The sequence below is a fragment of the Solanum dulcamara genome, chromosome 1, assembly GCF_947179165.1.
Source record: "Solanum dulcamara chromosome 1, daSolDulc1.2, whole genome shotgun sequence".
Taxonomy (NCBI): domain Eukaryota; kingdom Viridiplantae; phylum Streptophyta; class Magnoliopsida; order Solanales; family Solanaceae; genus Solanum; species Solanum dulcamara.
In genome coordinates, this window is record NC_077237.1 from 26429295 (window position 1) to 26451047 (window position 21753).

The following is a 21753-nucleotide window of genomic DNA, read 5'->3' on the forward strand; positions in this document are numbered from 1 at the left end:
AACAACAACATATCAAAACAACCCCTAATTAACAACATAAGGTTGCTCGAAACCTTGTGAATACACCAAGGAACCCACAAATGATTTTTACACCTTATTTTATACTATCTTTTCATTAAATTCTTGTGAGACATAGCAACCGCCACAAAACCATTATATCACCTATTCATATACAAGTAAACTATATTATTATCACTAAATCCTTACAAAATCCCACAACAAATTTGGCTTCAACTTTTAGCATTAACTACCTTTATTCTCATCACAAAATCCATATCCATAACAATCAAAATACTAAGAAAAATTAATTTACCATTTTTTACACCAAACAGCCCCCCAACGTCCTTCACCATGACTCAACATCAACACCCATAATTTCATACATTTATCACACATTTACCAACTTATACTAGTTTAAATTACCTCCAAGATAAGGAAAAATATGGAATATTACCTAAGCTATAAGGACCCAATTTACTTGGAAGCTTTAGGACTTGATTCTCAACATTTTTTCTTCCCTAAAGACTTCATCCTTATTGCCATGACTTTGAATAATCACTAAACTTGGAGATTCTCCATGGTCATCCATGGTCGAGCCTCTCTTACTCTCTACTCCTCTCACTTATTTCTCAATAGAACTGTCTAGAGTTAGATATGAATAATCTGAAGAGTTTAGGTTAAAGTCACATTTCTATGGACCTTCTAAGGGTTGAATTACCTTGTAAAATTAGTTTTTTTGATAACAAAAATGTGAGACCCTCCATGGTTAGCCATGGCCGAACTTCCCCTTCTCTTGGTGAAGATGAGAGCTTCTCTCTTCCTTAAGGAATTTTCTGGAGTTGGAGTGATCTTTTGCTATAGATTTTAGATCAACAAGTAGACAAGTGTGCTGCCCAATATGTCTACTTGTCCCCTACTAGAGCATGGGCTAATCAGATTTATCCATGTGGCAGTGGAGACCACTTTTCATACCACTATTAACTTAATTCATCTTAATTAATCTCAAATTCCCACTTAATAATACAATCATGGTTAATTAATTCCTAATCTCAACTAATATTTCTATACAAATTGAAATTTACAAACAAGTCGAGCCATTTAAAATTCAAAATTAAAAGTCATTGAATTTATGTCCATTAACTCACGAGTAGTTCGATGCGAGTAAATGCAGAATATAACACTACCTTTAATTTGAGTCAACTTGCTTGAGAATAATTTGACGTATAAATATACGGAGTATAACACACGATGTACGATTTTAATTATAATATGTATTCTGTGGGTTGATATACTTAGCATCGAGTGGAATTTGAGGTAGGTGCTCGACTTAAGCCCTAGTAGAAACCTCTAGTCTCTTAAACTACATTGCCACCGTAGGATTGCCAATATGGCCTAGCTAGTGGATTCTCATATAGCACATGATGATATTAATTGGACGGAGCTTACCTTGGCAAGTAGCCTCCCCACTTCTCAATGTGGATATCATTGCATTCCATGTAATAACTCACATGGTCTTAATGTCAGTTACAAATATCTCCAACATATGTAAGTACTTATGATTTTTCTTATATTTATGATATTTTGATGCATTGACCAATGAGATAAATATTTTATATAATTTCTTGACTTTACTCATATTTTAAAGACATTGGCTTTGCATATATGTTACATATTGATTATGTCTGATGTTTATTTTTTATGTATATTCTTACATACTTAGTGCATTTTATGTACTAATACATACTTTTGGCCTACATAGTATCATAATGTAGGGGCCAGCGATTATGTTCATCCTCCTCCCGCTCATGGTTAGAGTTTTGCTATTAGCTTTCTTTACACTTTATTTTGGGTGAGCTGAGAGATTGTCTCACGCCCCCATCTAGTAGTAGAGGCATGTTAGATATTATGGAGTCTATATTGTCATTCTCATTTTTGAGACTTATGTTCTATTTGAGACTATTCTTCCGTATCATTCATTATTTTTTCTTTATTTCATGTACCTTATGTATGCTTATGAATGTTACGCTAAGAGGATTGGTTGGAGTACTTCTGGATTTTAATCACCTTGTTATGACCGGGCCTTAGGTCTGGTGGTGAAAAACTTGGTATCAGAGCACAAATTTCAAGTGTTTTAGGAAGTCTAACATGCCGGGTCAAGTAGAGTCTTGTTCAATGGTATGAAGCGTGCCATATTTATGAATAGGAGGCAATAAGGTATCTTAGGAAACACTGTACTTCTTTCCTGATTTTATCATGCTATAGAGTTTAACTCTAAGGTTTCCTCTTCTAACACTTTTCTTTACGATTTTAGAATCATGCCTCCATGAAGATGACTAGTTCGAAGAAATATTGTTGATGAGGAGAAAAATGCTCCAAATGACCATGTGAATGAGAAAGTCTCTAATGCGGAGTTCTGAGTGGCCTTTTAGATGTTAGCCCAGGTTGTGACCACTCAATTGAATCGCCGGGTGGTAGTTCTGCAAAATGTGATTACTTTGGCTTCTAGAGTAAGAGACTTCACGAGGATGAATCCTCCTAAATTTCATGGATCCAAGGTTCATGAGGATCCCCAAGACTTTATGGATAAGTTGTACAAGATTATGGGGATTATGGGAGTGTCTTTAGAGTAGAAGGTAGAATTGGTAGCCTATCAACTCAAAGACATTGTTTAAATTTGGTAAACTTAATGGAGAGAAAAAAGGGTTGAAGAGGGTCCCATAGGTTGGGAAGACTTCAAGGTTGTCTTTATTGATCACTTTTTCCCACTTGAGTCAAGGGATGCAAAGGTTTTGGAATTTATCAATCTTAAGTAAGGAAGCATGAGTGTGAGGGAGTATGCCCTTTAGTTCACTAAGATGTCTAAATATGCTCCATCTTTGGTAACTGACTCTCATGCCAGAATGAGCAAGTTTATTTCAGGATTATCAGACTTGGTTAAGAAAGAGTTCCAAACCGCATGTTTATCAAAGAGATGGACATTTCTAGGATCATGAACTATGCCGAGCAAATTGAAGGAGAAAAGCTTGAGGAGAGAAGTGCAAGGGAGTCTAAGAGGGCTCAATATGAAGGTAGATTTTCTCACAACAAATCCGGTAGTGGTAAAGAATGTTTTCGACAAGGATAAAAGTTTCAAGACTAAGGTTCTTCAAAGATTCGAGGCAAAGGTTTGACAAAGATAAGGTCTCAAATTCTAAGTCACAAGGCAGTGTTAGTGGATCTACTCTTCCTAAGTGTGCCAGTTGTGGGAGAAATCATGGAGGTAAATATTTGTTTGGAACGGATGCATGCTTTAGATGCGGTAAGATGGGGTATAAGATTTCCAAGTGTCATAACAATGGAAAAGAAAGGCGTACTCAAGGTCAAACTACTCAAGATGGAAAAAATCCATAAGGTGGCAGCCCACGCCAAAATAGGTTTTATACCCTTCAAGCTAGACAAGAAGTTGAGAAGCCTCCCGATGTGGTCACGGGTATGTTGAAAGTCTTTGACTTTGATATTTATGCATTATTATATCTATGTAATATCCCTCAAAATGCTCACAAGTGTCTTGGGAATAAGCCGCTCATGTAATACATTATCCTTAATCTTTTTTGAAAATCCGAGTTCAGAATATCGATCAGGGGGTCAAAACCTGCTAAAAATAGTCTCAGTAGATTTTTAGGACCCGTAAATCGAAAGATAGATTTCTTAAAGGAACTGCGCAACCCAATAAGGTGCGCGGCAAGTATGAATCGCAAACTTGGCAATGGTTTTCTTGTCGAATTTAGTTTTTAGTAAGGGCACTTTAGACTTTTCCCTAATTGTTAGCTAATGAACCTAGACATTTTTAGGACTTAATTCAGTCCTATAAATTAACCTAAACCTCTAACTCTATTCATTCTTCTATAATTCACCTACTTAAATATTTTTCTCTCTACAAGAGACTCTCAAGGACTCCATTGAAGACTTTAAGTAAATTCACTCAAACTCTCTATCAAAACTCTCAAGGTCTTCCAAATTATTTAGTTTTCTCACTTAAGGTATATGGGTATTGATTCATGGATTCTTTCATCTATGTAGCACAATCAATTTCTCAATGTATTCTATCAAATTAAAGTATGTTATTTTATAGGTTTTATGATTTCTATTCCTATTGCATGAATTATGATGCAAAGTGTGATCATGAGTCTATTTTGATATAAATTGATGGTTATTGTATTAAATTGAAGAGTTTTTCCGTGAATTCTCCTATTTTGATCTCTACGGTTCATGATGTAAATTATGAGTATTTTGAATTATACTTCCAAGGGATATTATCTATATGAATTATGTATGGGCTGATATAAAGTTTATGATCATGTATGTTTTTAAGTCAATTACATGATTTTCAAAGTCAATTGATTATGCAATTGAGTTCTACTCTAAATTCAAGGTATAAATTTCATGCAAGTTTTGAAGTAAGGTGACTTAGGGCCCTATGTGGTGACCTAAGGCCTAAAAGGTGACTTAGGGCCCTATGTGGTGACCTAAGGCCTAATGATATGAATTATGCAAATATGATTGTAATGTTAAAAGGACAATTCTCACATTACAAGTATGTTATAAAAATGATCTACTTTATGATTTCAAACCTATGATCATGACTATGATATATGTAATTATGATTTCTATTCTATGCATGTATTCCGTGGGATTTGATTTAGCACCGAGTGGACTTGATGTGGGGGCCCTACCAAAAGCCTTAGTAGCAGCCTCATATCCCATGAACTATGTGCCACCGTAGGTTTTCTTCATGGCCTGGCTATTGGATCCACATAGAGCGTATGTATGACCCGCCTAGCGGGGTAGAGTCTACCTTAGCAAGTAGATTTCCCTTTTCTTCATTGTATGAGGAGACAATGGGATTCCATGTTATAGCTCGCATGGTCTTATTGTTAGTTATGGTTCCTATCCCACATATATATGATCTCTTACGTATGCCATGATTTTTAAATTATGCTTTTTAAATGCTTTGGTCAATATGGTTTTCTCATGATATCACTTATCTCATCTTATCATGTGTTTTACGGACCATTGCATCTCATGATTTACGTTGCATGTCATACCCTCATACTTAGTACATTCCAATGTACTAATGCATACTTTTACCTACATTGTCTCATAATATAGGGATTGAGGTTAAAGATCATATTCATCCACGTGGCTAGTTAAGCTTTTCTATCCAGTAGTATTTGTAGTGAGTCCTCATTTATCGGGGACTAGTTATCGAATTGGCTATTATTTTCAAATACTTTTATTATGTTTCATATTGAGGGTGAGCTAGGAATATGTCTTAGCCCCCGCCCATGCTCATGAGTATAGACATCTAGTTGGACAAATATTTTGAGTCTATGTTGTCATGTGACATTCTTCATTTCTATTCAAGGTTTAGACTCTTTTATGTTATTTCTGTTTTTACTTTACCTTATGTATGCTTATGATATGTACAAGACGCTTGGTTGGAGCCCTTCAGGGTTTTAATCGTCGTGTTATGACTAGGTCCTAGGTCGGGTTATGACAATTTGGGTGCTACTCTATCATTTATTACTTGTTATCTTATTATGAGATTAATTATTAGTCCTGCGATCTTGCTAGAGCCTTTTTTGGTCTATACTCTAGTTGGTGATTCCGTTGTGGCTAAAAGAGTCTATAGAAAATATCCAAATCCAGTTTTTTATAAAGTCACCTCCATTGATTTAGTAGAGCTTGATATGACCGATTTTGATATTATTCTTTGTATTGACTGGCTTCATGCATGTTATGGCTTTATATGTTTATGGACTGGCTTCATGCATGTTATGCCTTTATATGTTATAGAACCTATATGGTTAAGTTTTAGTTTCCTAATGAGCGAATCCTAGAATGGAAAGGTTATAATTCTATGCTTAAGGGTTAGTTCATTTCATGCATTAAATCATGGAAAATGATTTCCAAAGGTTGCATTTATCATCTAGTTTGGGTTAGAGATACTAACTCTGAAGCTCTTACTCTTGAGTCAGTTTCTATTGTTAATGAGTTTTTAGAGGTTTCCCCGATGATCTTCCAGGTGTTCCTCTAGAAAGGGAAATATAATTTTGTACCGATCTCTTTCTCAATACTCAACCTATCTCTATTCTTCCTTACCGAATGATTGTGGCGGAATTAAAAGTATTAAAGGATCAGTTGAAGGATTCGCTAGATAAAGGTTTCATTAGATTAAGTATCTCTCCATGAGATGCTCTGTTTCTCTTTTTCAGAAAGAAAGATGTTACTCTTCGAATGTGTATTAACTATCGGCAGTTGAACAAGGTCATAATTAAGAATAATATCCATTCCAAGTATTGATGATTTGTTCAATCAACTTTAAGGAGAATGCTACTTTTCAAAGATTAATCTTCAATTGGGTTATCATCAACTCTTAGTGAGGGAGTGTGACATTCTGAAGATGGCCTTTAGAACTCAGTGTGATCACTTTAAATTTTTGGTAGTCTTTTGGGCTAATAAATGCCCTGTAGCTGTTATGGATTTGATGAACAGAGTGTTTAAGCAATACTTGGATGAGTTTGTGATTGTCTTCATTGATAATATTTTGATCTACTCTCAGAGTGAGGAAGAGCATATCAATCATTTGAGGATTGTGTTGAAAATTCTCAAGGACCGTCAGTTGTATTCAAAGTTTAGTAAATGTGAATTTTGGCTAAGGTCAGTTGCGTTCCTTGGTCAAATTATTTCTGAAGAAGGAATTATGGTTGATCCAAAGAAGACCGAGGCAGTTAAGAATTTGCCTAGACTATTGAATCCTTCTGATATTCAAAGTTTCTTGGGCTTAAACAATTATTATAGATGGTTTGTGGAAGGTTTCTCTTCCATTGCATTGCCTTTGACTAATTTGACTCAAAAGGAGTGAAGTTCCAATGGTCCGAGGCATGTGAGAAAAAACAAGGTGAAGTTCCAATACTTCGAGGCATATGAGAAAAGCTTCTAAGATTTGAAGGATAGACTTACCTCCGCTCTGGTGTTAATTTTACTGGAAGGTTTCAATGGGATCTTTGTGTAATGTGATTCTTCATGAGTTGGTCTTGGTTGTGTGCTAATGTAAAATGGTAAGGTGATAGGTTATACTTTAAGGCAACTCAAGGTGCATGAGAAGAATTACCCGACTCATGATTTGGAGTTGGTGGAGGTGGTATTTGATTTAAAGTTGTGGAGATACTATCTCTATGGTGTCCATATGGATGTTTTCACCGATCACAAGTGTTTTCAATGTGTTTTCACTCAAAAGGACTTGAATATTCGACAAAAGAAAAGGCTTGAGCTATTGAAACACTATGACAGGAGTGTGCTATACCATTTGGGTAAGGAAAATATTGTTGCCAATGCTCTTAGTAGATTTTCCATGAACAGTGTTGCTCATATTGAGGATAAGAAGAAAGAGCTAGATCGGGATGTGCATAGATTTGCCCATTTGGGTATTCGATTGGTTGATTCCAAATATGGTAGTGTTATTGTGCAAAATGGTTATGAATCATCTCTTGTGGTGGATATGAAGGTAAAATAAGATAGTGATTCCTCTTTGGTTGAATTGAAGAAGGTGGTTGCCGAAATAGCCATTGAGGCTTTCTTCTAAGGGGGAGATAGTATTTTGAGATATCAAGGCTGATTGTGTGTTCTGAACATTGATGGATTGAAAGATATGATATTAATCGAAGATCATAGTTTGTGGTGTTCTATTTATCCTAGTTCCAGAAAGATGTATTGAGATTTGAGGAAAGTATATTGGTGAAATGGCATGAAAAGGGATATTACAGAATTCGTGGCTAAGTGTCCTAATTATCAACAAGTGAAAGTTGAGCATTAAAAATTGGGAGGTTTGTATCAAGAACTAGAGATTCCTACTTGGAAGTGGAAAGCCTTTAATATACACTTTGTAATAGGTTTGCCTCGTACTCGTAGGCAACATAACTCTATTTGGGTGATTACCGACTGAATGACTAAGTCAGCTCATTTCCTCCTTGTTAAGACTTCATATTCAGCTGAGGAATATGATAGATTGTATATTTGGGAGTTGGTCAAGCTTTATGGTGTTCCATTGTCTATCATTTCGGATCGAGGTACTTAATTTACATCCTAGTTTTGGAGATCCTTCCAAAAGGGTCTTTGAACCCAAGTAAAGCTTTGTACATCTTTTCACCCATAAAAAGATGATCAGGCTGAGTGTACCATTTAGACATTAGAGGATATGTTGAGAGCATGTTTGATTGATTTTAAAAGAAATTGGGATGACATTTGCTATTTATAGAGTTTGCTTATACTCACAGTTATCATTCTAGCATTGAGATGACTCCATTTGAATCTTTGTATGGTAGGTGGTATAGATCCCCTATCGATTGGTTTGAAATAGGTAAAGTTTCTTTGATAGGACCTGAGTTGGTATTTGAGGCTATGGAGAAAGTTAGACTTATTGGAGAAAGATTGAAAATGACCCAAAGTTGATAAAAATCCTATTCGGATGAGAGAAGAAGGAAACTTGAATTTGAGGTTAATGATGGGTTTACTTGAAAATCTTACCCATCAAGGGCGTGATGCATTTTGATAAGAAAGGGAAGCTAAGTCCCCACTATGTTGGCCCATATTAGATTTCGAGGAGAATTGGTAAGGTGGCTTATCAGTTAGATTTGCCTTCAGATTTGATAGTGGTGCATCCGATGTTCCATGTGTCATTATTGAGGAAGTTTATTGGTGATCCTAGCTACATTATGCTATTGGAAAGAATTGAGGTTAATGAGAGTCTTTCATATGAAGAGTTACGATTGAGAACTTGGACCAAAAAGTTAGAAAGTTGAGGAACAAAGGAATAACTTCAGTTAAAGAGTTATGGAGGAACCAAGAGGTTGAGGGTGCTACATGGGAGGCCGAAGCTAATATAATGTCCCGATATCCTCATTTCTTTCCTTTTGTACCTAGTTGAGGTATTTAGTTCCTTTATGATCCAACTAGCCCAAATCATATATTTCTATTATTCTCATAGTTTCATATGCATTAATGTTCGTGAAATAAGTTTTAAAGTCATGTTTTAGCTTGAGATTAAGGATTTCATGTTTTATTTATTATCGAGATGTTTTACATTTATGTTGGGTTGTTATATTCCTTTTCTATTCCATTCATGATAGCTTGAGTACCATTCAAGAACGAATGATCCCAAGGGGGAGATATTGTAAACCCTTGGAAGTTGGAAAGTCAAAATATGAGGAACAAAAGGTGAATCCCAAAAAATTTCAGAATTTGGCACCAAGTGATGACCACGAAGTCCATCATAGGTCGTGGTCTGCACCATGTCTTATGGTGTACCACCGTGGTGGAGTCCTTGAACCTCAGTCCTATAGGAAAGGGACCATCGGCCATGGTGAGCACTATGAGTCGTGGTGAGCACCACAAGCTGTGGTGACCCTTCTCCTAAGGCCCTCAGAAAAGTTCTAAAGGCAGGGACCACGCTTGACCACCATGGTCCATGTAGCCCTTCACGGACTAGGGTGGGTTCCATGATGGCCACTCCTACAGACCCTCATGCAGATCTTGTACCACGTTCCATGTTCACAGACCATAGTAATCTCCACGGACCGTGAAAGTCTCTATGGAGGAACTAATGAAAATTCCACTACAAACCCTAAAATTTAAAGTGCAAGTCTACTCCCATAGAAGACCACCACGGACCGTTGTGCCCTTCATGGATCGTGGTGGGTTGCCTTCACAATATTCTTTTTGGAAATCCTAAGTCCAGCTTCATGGTGGGGACCACGGATTGTAATGCCTTTCACGGTCTATGGTGATGATCTATTTTGATCCCGAATTTAGTTTTAACTTAGGGTTATTTTGGGCTTTTCCCAGTACTTCATTAATGAATATGGATGGTTTTTAGGACTAAGTTCATACCTATTAATTAAACTAAAGCATTCTAACTCTCTCATTCTCTCTATAACTCCCAAAACCCCAATGTCTTTTCTCCCAAGTCTTATCTCAAGGTTTTCTTCTCACTTAAGCAAATTCAAAAAGGGTTATTCTAGGTTAAGCTTTCAATCTCTACAATCTAAGGCTATCAAGGTAAGGTATATGGGACTTCATCCATGGGTACCTTTCGCCCATGGAATCCCAAAGATTTCTTCTCAATTCCTATTGTGATTTCTTCAATTAAAAGCCCTAATTTCATAATTTGTATTAAGTCTTCTCAATTATGATATTCTTCAATCTTATTAGCCTAATTATGCATAATTCACATGATGTTGCATGTTTTCAAGTTGCATTTCAATGAGCCATGCTATATGTTTGTTTCAAGTATGATTTATAAGATATGATCATGATTTTCAAGTTATAATCTATGGAATCTTTATTAATGAATTTAAAGATGTTGTATGCAAAGAATATTATGAATGATGATTTTTCAAGCAAGTGCATGCAAGGGTGACTTAGTATCTTTAATGAGGAAGGTGACCTAAGACCCTAACTAATATTATATATATGATAAAGTATGTGTAATGATAGAAAGCCTACACCCATATTACATGATGATGAATTAAATGGAAGGGTGACTCAAGATCCTTCATGATGACTTAAGACCTTAATGAAAAAGGCGACTTAAGACCTTAATGGGAAGATGACTTGAGATCCTTAATGACCTATTCCTATGAACATGCTTATAAAGTATGATTATGAAAATATTATGATTTATGCAAGCATGATTTATGATTTTAATTACGATATGTATTCTGTGGGTTGATATATTTAGCACCGAGTGGACTTTGAGGTGGGGCTCAACCTAAACCCTAGTAGCAACCTCGTCTCTTGAATGATGTTACCACCATAAGATTTCCAATATGTCCTAGCTAGTGGATCTACATATAACACATGATGATATTAATTGGATGGAGCTTAACTTTCAAAGTAGCCTCCCCTGTTCTCGATGTGGATATCATCGGATTCTATGTAATAGCTCGCATGGTGTTAATGTATGTTATGGTTATCCCCCACATAAGTAAGTACATATGATTTTGCTTATTTTTATGATGTTTTGATGCATTCACCAATGAGATAGATTTCATGACTTTACTCATGGTTTAAAGATATTAGTTTTGCATCCATGTTCCACATTGATTATGTTCTATATTTATTGTTCATGCATATTCTCACATACTTAGTACATTCCATGTACTAACACATACATTTTGCCTACATTGTATTCATGTACTAATGTATAGGACAACGATCATGTTCATTCTCCTCCTATTCATGGTTAGAGTTTTTCTATTAGCTTATTGTGATGAGTTCCCATGTTTCGAGGATAAGACATTTACTTCTTACGAGTTCAATAGCTTCTTTACACTTTATTTTGGGTGAGCTGAGAGATTATCTCACACCCCCATCTAGTAGAGGCATGTTAGATATTATGGAGTCTATGTTGTAATTCTTTCATTTTGAGACTTATGTTCTATTTGGGACTATGATTCCGTATCATTAATTCTTGTTTGTTTATTTCATGTACCTTGTGTATGCTCATGAATGCTACGCTAAGAGTCTTGGTTTGAGTCCCTCAAAATTCACCGTATTACGACTAGGCCCTAGGTCAGATCGTGACATATTGTGTACCGGATGTCTTGATAAGGAGGGAGAATGTTCAATCCTATTAATATTGCTGGAGGTAACTTAGGAGTCCCTAAAATCTCATTGATGGCCATAGGAAACAGTAGGACATCTACTCCCCGCATAGTGATGTAATGGATGCTGGTATCCGGTTAGAAGTTTGCATAGAACTCCCTCACCATGTGTAGGTTGCAAGGCTATGGATTTGCAAATGAGAAGCTCACGTTGAACTCCATTAACCTCTACATAATCTGGGGGAGCTCTCCGAACAAGCTTTCACCGTCTAGTTGCTTGTCTAGAAAGTATCAGGATTTGATATGGCGCTTATACCAGTTGTTTCCTGCATGGTGCATAACCTTTAGTCCATACCTATATGCCTGCCCTCGAGGGACAGAAGGTGCTAGTGGTATGGAGGGTACACCTCTGTTTCTCTTCTGACTACTAGTGGCCGGCTCCTTTCCATGTCGATGGATAGAAGAAATAATGACTTGCGCCCAATTACCAAACCACAAATGAGCATCTTCAGTTTGTAACGGAACACAAAAGGCATACACTACCAACCAACTACCCCACACTTGAACGTTATCATCAAAGGCACAGCAATTAAAGGTACTCAGTCTTTCCTTTGTCAACGTGATTTAGACAACTTGCAATCTCAAACGTCAAGAGCAAGAACATTAGGTGAGTATATGTGGACCTCACTAAATAATTTAAGAAACAAACATATTTCATGAATCAATATTCCCTAACTAATCTAGCACGCTACTCAAGACTTCACATGGCTAATCAATTTTAGTATACACCCAACAAGTACCCACAATTTAACATTCATGTGATTCAAGAAGTCACAATGTAACACAATTTCCTCAAATTTCCACAAATACATATGCTTGTTACTCAAGAATTCACAATACCTGTTCATTAAAGAACCAAGTTACTCTCTTTCACAATTTTCAACCTAGGGTTTAAGTTCAAGATACTCATACCATCAAAAAACACATCCACAAAAAGCAAATTAAAATCAAAATCCTTTCACCCACAACAATTCAAAACAAATATCTAGCCAAAATTAAGAAGGAAATTCAAAATTTGGGCCAACAGGCATACCCGTAACAAATTTCATCACCCAAAGTGAAGAAACATTGAAGAAACATACCTTACTAACTTGGAGAATGAAAACACAAGAAGAAGTGGTTGAAATCTAAGAGAGCGTCACAGATTTAGAGAAGAAAAGAGAGTTTGGGAGTTAGGGAGAGGGAAATTTCGAAGAGTTAGGTGAGAAGAAAGAGGGTTTGGGAGGATTTGGGTACATAAAGGGGATGGGAATGGGTTAATTCATTAAAACGTTAAAACCCATTATTTTCTTTTTGTTTTTTTTGTTTTCTGCTTCAAGTAAAATTCACCTTAAGACTAAATTTACAAGAAAAATAAAAGAAAAGTTAATTTATCTTAAAAATAACAATTACAACATTGAAATCACCATTATTACACTAAAGCACGGGTTGCTTCCCATGTAGTGCCTTATTTAATGTCGCGACACAACTCAACTCTTTCCTTAATCATTCTCTAGCTCCAATTCCTCCTCCTCACGATCAATATCATTTCCGAAGTAATGCTTGACTCTTTTTCCATTCACCTTGAATGTCGTTGTTTTTGATGCATTCCATAAATCCACGACTCCGTGTGATGACATTCTCACTACCTCAAAGGGGGCACTTCACTTAGACCTGAGCTTACCTGGAAAAAATTACAATAGAGAATTAAAGAGAAGTACCTTTTGTCTTGGTTTGAATGTACAAGCGATGATGTGCTTATCATTCGATCTTTTGGTCTTCTCCTTATAGAGTTTGGAATTGTAATAGGCATGTAGCCTAAATTTCTCCAACTCATGTAGATTATCCATTTCCTTCTTGCCTACAAGCTCCGAATCCAAATTCAACTTTTTTATAGCCAGTAGATCTAATGCTCTAGCTCAAATATCAAGGGACAAGCTTTGCAAAAAAACCATATGGTACTGTGAGGTTCCAATGGGTGTCTTGTATGAAGTCCTGTTAGCCCAAAATGCTTCATCCAGCTTAATAGGCTAATCTTTCCTCGTGACATTCACTGTCTTTTAAAATATTTGGTTTACCTCTCTATTAGATACTTTGACTATCCACTCGTTTGGGTATGATATGTTGTCACCACCTTATCCCTAACACCAAACTTAGCTAATAGATTATTTATTGTTTGATTAATGAAATGCTTACCTCCATCGCTAATAATGGCTCTTGGAGTGTCGAACCTTGTGAAGATATGCTTCTTTAGAAATCTACTCACAACTTTTAAATCATTTGTTGGAAGAGCGATGGCCTCAGCGCATTTGGAAACATAATCAACTACAACTAGGATGTATTGGTTCCTATATGAAGTTAAGAAGGGACCCATAAAGTCTATAGCCCATACATCAAATATCTTAACCTCCAGGATATTGTTCAATGGCATTTTATGCCTTCTTGAGGTAGTACCCATCCTCTAACATTGATCATAGTTCTTCACATAACCTGCAACATCTTAAAATAAAATGGGCCAAAATAAAGCAGACTATAGTACCTTGTGAGCAGTGCACTCCCCTTTATGATGACCTCCATAGGCTGATCAATGGCAACTCTGTAGCACTTTGTGCACCTCAATTTTGGGCACAAATCTTCTAATCATTCTATTAACACCCTGCTTGAACAAATAAGGCTCATCCCATATGTAAAACTTTGTCTCGTACATCAACCTCTTCTTTTGCAGTGAGGTTGCTCTTAGGGAAAGACACCATTTACTAGGTAATTGACTATATCAACATGCCATGGTAACTAAGTCACCTCTAAAGCTAACAACTTCTCATCTGGAAACTCTTATTTGATTAACATTTGTTCACCAAAATGTGATGAACTCTCCGGTCTAGACAAATGGTCTGTAATTTTATTCTCACAGCCTTTATGATCTTTGTCTCCATGTAAAACTCTTTTAGTACCACGATCCATCTGAAAAGTCTCGGCTTGGCATCCTTCTTGCTAAATAAGTTTCTGAGAGTTGCATGGTTAGTATAAATAATAACCTTAGTACCTACCAGGTATGATCTGAACTTCTCAAACGCATAGACCAATGTAAGTGTCTATTTTTCTATCACAGTGTAGTTTTCTTAGGCTGAGTCAAGAGTCTTGCTTGCATAATAGATCGAATGGAAGATCTTCTCCTTTCTTTGTCCTAAGACTGCTCCCACTGCTATGTCATTGGCATCACATATAAGCTTAAAGGGAAACTCCTAATTGGGGGCTATTAAGATCGGGGCTTCAGTCAGCCTCTTCTTTAAGAGCTCGAATGCCTGCATACAATTTCCATCAAAAATAAATTTTACCTCTTTTTCTAGAAGGCTACACATGGGCCTGATGATCTTTGAGAAGTATTTGATGAACCTCCTATAAAATCCAGCATGCCCTAAGAAGTTGTGGACACCCATAACTAAAATCAGAGGAGGTAGTTTATGGATCATCTGAATCTTAGCCCTGTCTACCTCTAGCCCTTCTTTAGATACTTTATGGCCTAACAAAATCCCTCCTTTACTAGGAAATGAAACTTTTTCCAGTTAAGGACAAGATTGGTCTCTTCATACCTTGTTAAGACCCTGTCCAAGTTTTGTAAGTACACTAAAAAAGGACTCACCAAAGAATGAGAAGTCTTCCATGAATATCTCTACAAAATCCTCCACCATGGCATGAAAGATTGCCATCATGCATCTTTGAAAAGTGCCAGGAGTATTGCACAGTCCGGATGGCATACACTTGAACAGATATGTCCCATAAGGGTATGTGAAAGTGGTCTTCTCCTGGTCTTCAGGAGCAATAGTTATTTGACTGTATCCTAAATATCCATCCAGGAAGTAGTAATACTCCTTCCAGCTAACCTATCTAGCATCTGATTAATGAATAGAACTGGATAATGGTCTTTCCATGTCGAATCATTAAGCTTCCAATAATCCATGCAAATGCGCCATCCAGTGACTGTTTTATTGGGGATCGAGTCATTTTTCTCATTGGTAATCACCTTTAACCCATCCTTTTTAGGCATACCCTGGACTGGGCTTACCCACTTGCTATCTGAAATATGATATATTATTCCTGCATCTAACCACTTGATTATTTCTTTTCTCACCATATCTTTCATGATGGGATTCAATCTGTGTTGTGGCTATGCAACTGGCTTATGCCCCTTCTCCATGAAAATCCCGTGCATACACAAAGCTGGGCTGATCCTATGTAGACCAGCCATTTTCCATCTTATTGCTTTCTTTCACCTTTTGAGCACCTCTAAAACTGTTGTGATCTGCACTTCAACAAGGAAGAAGAAAAAATTATACGCAACGTATTATTGACACCAAGAAAGGCATACTTGAGGTGGGATATAAGTGGATTCAACTTAAATTTAGGAGCTTCCTCTATTGATGGTTTGGGAAAAGGACCCAGAACTCTATCAAGTGGCTCCACAGTTTTTTCAACATACTTGCATTTGGGATGTCTAACATACTGGCCAATTCCTTTGCTTCAGCATCACTTTCAATATCTTGACCCAATAACACTTTCTCCAAATGGTCTTTTGCTAACACACACTGAGCTGCCACTTCCTCATCGATCATAGTTATTGCAGACAGCTAGTCATAGACGCAGGAAACTTTAATGTTTGATATACATCAAACATTTCTACCTTATCATGTTCTCTCATAGTCAATCTTTCTCCAACTATATCAATCAATGCACCTCTTATTGCTAAGAATGTACGTCCCAAGATGAAAGAGACCTCTAGGTTAGGATCAAAGTCTAGAACAACAAATTCTACTGGGAAGATAAAAGATCACACTAGGACTAACAAATCCTCAATTATACCATTTGGCCTAGCCACAGAGCGATCAACGAATTGCAATAAAATTGTGGTAGGCTTGGGGTTTCCCAAGCCCAATTTCTTGAGTATAGATCTAGGCATCAAGTTGATACTGCCCCTAATTCATAGAGCCCTGTAGCATTGCTACACTTACGAATAACTACCTGCACTGTAAAAATTCCCAGTATCTTTATGATTGGTTGGAAGCTTAACTTTATTCAAAATTCTAGAAAAATACTCAGTGAGGGCTACTGTCTCATATTCTGCCAACTGGCTCTTATTGGAAAAAATGAAATATCAATTAAAGGTAAGTTAATCTATACCTATTTCAGCATGTCGATAAACTTATAAAAACACTCCACCTCTTTCTTTTTTTTAAATCTTATGGGAACGAAGGAGGTAGTTTTACTTTTGGTTCCCTGTAAGCTCTTGGAAAACTAGATTCACCTGCTTCCATAAATGTTTCTTTACCTTTACCATCAACAACTTTATTTTAAGGGGCCAACTCAACTAATGGACGACCACTGCGGGTACTCATAATATTTACCTGCTTGGAGTTTAGGTCTGTGTTATCTGGCAGACCACCTTGATGGCATGCCCAACCTTCTTCTCTAAGTTCTGGGTTGCTAACTGATTTTGGCGAATCTCAACGGCTAACTTAGCTTGGTCAGTCACGAGTTGTTTAAACATGTCCTTAACACTCATATTTCCTAATTGGCTTGTTTACTATCTATCCTGACCTTGCTGATTATAATGCTCTCCACCTTCTTGCAGTCTGTATTGGGTCTTCCCTTGGTGTTGATTTTGCTAATTTCTACCCCATGAGAAATTTGGGTGGTTTCTCCAACTAGGGTTGTAAGCATTACCATAATTATGTTAACCTCCACCCCTTTGTGTATTACCCACAAAGTTTACTGATTCAAGATTTTCTCTACAATATTCAGTCATATATTCATTGCTACCACACATCTCGCACCATGTTATTTCCCGTTGTACTAAATTTACTAGAGCCTGTTACTGGACTAATGCCAAGTTATTAAAATATGTGGCCATCATATTCTGCATTGCTAAAATTTGAGTTTTCAAGGCTTTCGCAACATCAACTTCCAACATCCCTGCCTATTTTTGTACCACGGGCCTAGACTTCCCTCTATTCCACTCAGAATTTCCTTGTGATATATGATTAAGCAGTGCATAGAGCCCATCTTATGCCTTCTTCAGAGCCTGTCCACATGCAGCAGAATCAAGAAGAATTTTGGTGTTGGGTTCCAACCCTTCAATGAAGGTATAGACCAACACCTCTTTAGCTTGATGACGGTGACGAAAACTAATAATTCAAGATTTAAATCTGTCCTAGGCTTGGTACAAATGTTCTCCAAATTTCTATTTAAAACTCAAAATTTCACTTCTTATCTTTGTTGTCTTCCCTGAAGGAAGGAAACTAATCAAGAACTTTCAGGCCAGATCATCCCAAGTAGTGATTGAGTTTGGCGGTTATGACTTAAGCCACCTCTTTGCTTCCCCCAACAGAGAAAAGGGAAACAAGGTTAATCTCATATAGTCTGGTGACACTCTAGTAGGTGTATAAGTGTTACTAATCTTCAGGAAGTTCTGTAAATGAAATTAGGGATCTTCATGTGGCAATCTAGTGAACTACCTATTCATGTACAAGAGTTGCACCATATTCTTCTTTAGTTTGAATCTACCTCCAACAAGCAGTTTCTGACTGCTGTTGATAACGTTTGTGGTTTTAGGGATTGCCAAATCCCTAACTGTTTTTGCTTCTATATTTGCAGGATCCTCTACAGGTGCCTCTTGGTCAAACTACAGGTTAACTTATAGCACAAGATACTGGAAACCCGCTCTTCTCCTTTGTTGATGTAGAAATCTTTCAGGCTCAGCTAGCGGCTCCACAATATCTCCACTCCTTTTTAGTGTACTATTTAAGGATACCTGCAAGAAATCATAGCTAAGATTAAGTTGTCAACACTAGCACAACTAATGAAGAAATATCAAAAAGAACTATTTGTCAAATTTAAAGTCCCCGACAACGGCGACAAAACCTTGTTGCTATCAAAGCACACACAAGTGTGCGCAGTCTCAAAAGTAGTAAAGTGAATCTTTTTTTTCAGAGTCAGATTGTCGAACCCAAAGGACCTTAATGAGGTTCTTGCTAACTTCTCAAAGAACTAAATTACTCGCGTGTGTTGTAAAAAGTTGAGATTTTTTTACTTCTAATTTTAAACTAATGTAACTACTACTAAAATGATTCAACAATTTCACTGAGATTTAATCAAATTAAAATTAACTCTTAGGTTGTAGTAATTACAAATGCCAGGCTTAATACTCTTTACTTTGGCATCCAATAGGTCATTTAATTTCTCATTTATAAGGTTGATATTACAATCATGGGCTTCCAACCTTTAATTGCCTACCTTTGTTGACAGCCTAACTACATCGTTGATTGGGGATAGGCATAAATCAAGAAAAATACATTAATCCCATCATCATGTCTAATAACCAAATATGGTGTATAGGTATGTGTCACGGGCATCCTATACACGAATCATCCTAGTTAGCCATAGAGCAAACATGTTCCCTATATTCCATGTTCTATTTCTTATCCATCTTCCGAGTTTAAGGTAGACAACACATTCATCCTAATATTGGCTAGACATTAAAATGGTAAAATCAAGAATATAGGAGTAATCATACACAAAAACCCATTATCAACTAAAGCAAAGTAGCATTAAACCATAATCTTGTGGCTACAACCGTAGAATAGGGAAACTTAGCCACTCATAATTTGAATTATAATAATACAGACAATTAATGACATTCAAGAGTAGTTGAAATGAAATAGAAGGAAAAAAGTAACCCTAAAGTGGTTCTTCCTTCATTCCCTATTCGTTATCTCCGAATAAAAAAAACTGAATGTCTAATAAAAATTATAAGTGTGCTATTTATAGCCTTAAAAAATACAAAAATCCATAGTTGCACTGAAATCCACAATGCATACTTGTTTCATCTCCTTATAGTTTTTCAATTTTAACTTCCTCAGTGAAATTGCACACAGCATCATCCAGGTCTGTGACGCAGACTTAGAGCGGACTCTTCAATCTCATGAGGCTTTGCATGAAAAATCTAGTTGTTATACCCAGCACTTTTGGTACATGGGTACATTTATTTAGCTTCTCTAAAGTTACCATGTGATCCATGTCATTCATGATGTTATCAAGTAACTCTAAGGAAGGGAGGATGTAATGCCCCATATTTTGCATAGGCTAGTTCTATGTGAGTAGTAATGGTTGGAGATAGGTTTGGAAGGATTTGCAAGGAGTTGGAGGCCAAGTAGTGAGTCGTGGTAATCAACCTACTTGTGTAAGGTACCGATTTGGATGTATTACATAATTAAGCTACTTGAGTACATGTCGAGCTTAAGTAGAAAGAATCACGTAGGTTCTTAAAGTGAGACGAGATTATGAACCTACGAAAAAGAGCAAGTAGGTGATGAACCTACTTGGAAAGTTGACCCCACCAAGACGTAGTTGGTTGGTGCATGGATAAGGTGGACCTATAGGAGTTGGACACATGTCAACCTTGGGGATGGACACGTGTAGGAGCTGGACACATGTCACCTTCAAAAGTGGTGTATATAGGCTTGAATTGATGACTAAGAACTTTATTTTCTTATCTTTAACCCTAAGAACCCTAGAGAGAAAAATAGAGAAAGAAAGAGAGCGCAAGCCATGGAAAGTTTTAGCCATGGCTGAAGCAAGGAGAGACTTCAAGTCTTGCTCTGTATATTAATTTTGTAAGGTAATCTCGACCTATTGAAAGGTGATTAGCTATGTGGGATTCGTCGTTGGGGCAGCAAGGAGGTTCTATGAGAAGTCCATTAACTTTCAACTGAGTTGCGGAGCCAAGTTGCTAAGGTAGGGTTTCTTCCTTTCAAATTAGAGTTAATGATGTTTTAATGGAGAGATTAATTTGTATTAAGTGAAGTTGAAGGTAAGAAAATTACATAGTTATTGTTGATGTTGTAAATGGACAGAATAGAGGCAGTTCTAGTTGGATTAAAGTTTGATTAGTGTTGTCGCTATCATGGTATTAAATAAGAGGGTCATTTGTATATGTTGAAGGGCTGGAAATGTGGTTATAAATGAAGTATAACTGCTGCCATTTGCAGCCACGTTATGCTCCTTTCTGTGTGGTTGTAATTTTATGAAATAAAGATCATGTCATGACCTAACTTCGTAGGTCGTGACTGGTGCTTGATTTGGGCACCCAAATGTACCCTTAGCCCTACTGAGTATGTTAGCAGAATAAACAAATGAGGAAATCAAAATAGATCGCTAGAGAGCACATGAAAATAGATGTGGCACACGAAGGCCGTTAAGTCTGTCACTGAATACAAGCCCAAAACATATATACATGACCCACATCATAAGTCTACAGACCTCTACAGAATAATAGTCTAGTCATATGATGGGATAGGGCCCCATCGTACCCTTAACCAACATGTACAAATGTACAACAGAAAAGTTAGTACCAAAATAGGGCTCCAGACAAAGGAGCACTGCCAACCAACATGGTGGATGTCCTAAGCGAACGGATTAGCAAACCGAGCATTTGTACCTACGAGCATGAAATGCAGCCCCCCCTCATCGAAAAAAGGGGGTCAGTACAGAAAATGTACCGAGTATGTAAAGTATGGACTATAATAAGTAAAGTCATTACTAGAGCAGAATGTGCAAAAACAAGCAAAGTATCTAGAAATATCAAAATGCTTATCATAACCAAAGATAAGGTATGCAAACAAACATATGCCATATCCGGCCCCATTATGGGACTCGGTGAACAAATCATGGTCGCCGCCCCATCACTAGCACCACAGCACATCATAACTCTAGAGTAAGGAATATCTCCATAACAGATCATATCATATCAAATGGTCATATCAAATCACATCATATCATATGTGTACATGACACATCATAACTCCACAAACCCCATGTACAGGTCGTACCTGCCCCCTCACGTCGGGGCATGGAAAACAATGCAAAGAGGTACGCGTGATAACAAATCCTAGCCTAGGCTTAGTGAAGGAAGCATTGAGGCATCCACGAGTGGAGTAGTGAGAAACTATATGCAATTTAAATCATATTTGAGACTTGATGGAATAATCAAAATGAGTTATCATTTAATATCAAGACAAGA